The sequence below is a fragment of the Ananas comosus genome, linkage group 16, assembly GCF_001540865.1.
Source record: "Ananas comosus cultivar F153 linkage group 16, ASM154086v1, whole genome shotgun sequence".
NCBI classification, from domain to species: domain Eukaryota; kingdom Viridiplantae; phylum Streptophyta; class Magnoliopsida; order Poales; family Bromeliaceae; genus Ananas; species Ananas comosus.
This window is the reverse complement of record NC_033636.1, coordinates 2398397-2401521: the sequence shown is the minus strand read 5'-3', so window position 1 is coordinate 2401521 and position 3125 is coordinate 2398397.

The following is a 3125-nucleotide window of genomic DNA, read 5'->3' as shown; positions in this document are numbered from 1 at the left end:
AGACTGATTCGTCGTCACCCATCAGTAAGCACACCACCCGCCATTTATTTGATAAAATTTTTAATTTATGCATTTATTTTGAGTATTTAATTTTAAAAAAATTGAATTTATATTAGCCTTTCGGTTGACACCTACTCCTTTGAAGATTTTCTTGTTTTTCCATGGTACAACGGAAGCACTTTTATTAAAGTTCAACGAGTAGAATAAAAGTATAAAATATTCAAACGGTCTAACCATAAGTATAATAATATATTTTATTAGATACAGGCTTAGTTTGGTAGTGTCGTGATAACAAATATTATTTTATATTATAATAATAATAATAATAATAATAATAATATTCCATCATCCTGTAATATTGTAACATTATTTTTTGAATTTTTTGTTGTATGAAAATGCTGCTTCTAACTACCATATTATCGAACTAGGGCTTTACATACAGCATCATATATAATAAGCCGGTTAACAGAAACAAAACCTATCATCTCAAGTTCTTATCACAATTTGGACGTAAGCTCAAGACAACCTCTAATTAATGAGCTACTTACACATTAGATCCTCCCCACCCATTTAATTAAGTTGTGGTTTGGGTCGTGGCATAACCATTCTAAAAAACTTGCATACTCTACTAATGTATGAGCGAAATATGTGCAAACAACTGCAGCAGAAAATTCACAGGATGCATTAATCAGAAAAAGTCTTGTTTACAGGCGTTTGTTTACATTTTTCTCACCCTAAGACAACGAGCGCCGGGCAACTTGGGCCCGATTCATCACCCATCGGTAAGAGTACCGCCCCCTACAACTGTCCCTAATTGGACAGGCAAGTGTGAAGTGCCCTTCTGGAGCCGTGGAACCCGAAAACAGAGAAATGGTAACACCACACACAAAGCATAGCTTACCTCCGTTGATTCGAATCATAAGATGCATTTGCAGAAAGAAATTATTGCCTGCACCCGGTGCACGCATGTGTTTGAACACAGCAATGGTGAAACACTACCATGGGTCTCTCAAATTTCAAATATAATTTTTCCTGCATTTAAATTTTCAATATAGCAAAGCCACATATTAATTTGAAACTCCAATTTTTTTTTATGAATCAACAAATATCATCTATTATATCTATTTTTTTTATAAAAAAAAACACTACTAGATCAGCACCAACTAGATTTTTAAAACTTGCTCTCTTACCCATTAGTTTTTTTAGATTTATATATCATACCTAAAGATTTTTTTTTTTTGATTGGAAGAAATAGAAAAACATTTAAATTGGATAAAAAAAATAAACTAGGGAGGCGCATGCCACATCCCGGTACCACAGGTGTAGACAATTATTTTCATATTTTTCATGTATGAGGCTGCTCGACCAGAGAAGGCACAACGCTAGCGTTCAGCACAGGCACTAGCATAAGTGAAAGGTGATTGTAGCACATTAGGGTGTGTTTGGATTCCAATAAAATTCCTCCGAAAAAAAAAATTTCGATTGAAAATTTTTTTTCATGTTTGGTTGTCCGTAAATTTTTTTTAGAAAAGTTATTTTATAAATTTGTTTAAAAAATTGAGTTTTCATTTTCCATGTGTCATCGGCGGAAACGAAAACCTATGGAAAGAAATTGCGTTTCACTACCTTTTTGAGCACATGGTCCACGAAGTCATCCTCGCCTTGTGAACCGCATGAGAGAGAGTCCATGGTCTCACCCTTTTCCATTATATATAAGCCAATGTATAATAAATATATTTTAAATATATTTTGTTTATAAATATAAATGTAATATGATAATTGTTATATGTCAATAATTATTATATATAAATAATATATATAATATGTACAATAAGAAAAAAATATATATATAATAATTTTTTATTTATAATTTTTTTTTTTTCCTTTCAACAAAACAACCAATCAAATAATCATAACGGAAAACTATTTCTTTTTCCTACAAATCAAACGCTAGAGAGCGTAAAATTTATTTTTCTCCGAAAATTTTTTCCACCGAAATTTTTTTTTTACAACTTTGCGTAGAACCAAACACACCCTAAACACCCAATTGAAAATTTCCCCTTTTTAGAATATGATTGCACAAGTCATTGGGTTAAAAGAGGCAAAGCTAAAGCTAAAGGCCAAAACAAGATGTTACAACTAAACTTCCAATAATTGTCACATGTGTTATATATGTGATAAAGAAGGAATGAGATCCCTTTCCTTTCATTAGGTTGATCCCCTTTCATGTAGTAATTCACAATGAAGGAGAAGCCATTGAATCCGGTGTTTCTATGTATCTATGCGTCGGATCGTTGGTACTAACCATTAATCCCAAAAATTCGAACGATTAGAAAGATGCAACTAATTTATTTAAAGCGTAAAGATACAGTACTCACAGGTCTCGATTGTGACTTAGCACTAATCAACCTTGCGCCACTTCAAACATAATTCGGCCCAACCCGACCTCCTGCTGTTTCGAACATCACTCGATCCAACCTGACCTTCCGCTATGAGGTAAAATGCTGACTAAGCCAACACTATGGAGGATTGATTTCTCCTAATAGAAATGCTTCAGTGCATATAATTAATGCCATAGAAGAAGATGAGGAGCACAAGCAAAAGAGAAGCCCATTCTTGTATCCTCCGTATATAGTTCCCTACACAAGCAAAGTGTAATGAAGAGAGAGAAATTACAGTTGGAAGAAAATGAAATGAGTCAATGATTGCTGATAGCGACGGTTCTGACTGATGCTTTCACTTTTTCACTCATCGTATTAGATTTATATGTTTATCATGTCTAAATATTGTTCGAGCATAACATGCATCGGTATCCTTGCTCATCAGATGCATGCATATTCGGCTGGGTGGGGTGGGTTGATCAGAGTAGAGTAATTTTTTATTTTTGATTGAATTGGATTTTATATTTAGTTCTTAGTAGATTTTTTTAAAAAATTTTAGTATAAATTAATAGGACACTTACAAAAAAGTGTTCCAAATATAAATCTCTATAATTTAATTCTGTTGTAATGATGTTTGCATCTTACAGCGCGAGAACTTCTAAAAGCATTGTAACTCTAACTCAACAAAATACGTAACCTTGACCCATATTGCGACGAAAGCCAAGCAATTCTTGCACATTCGTG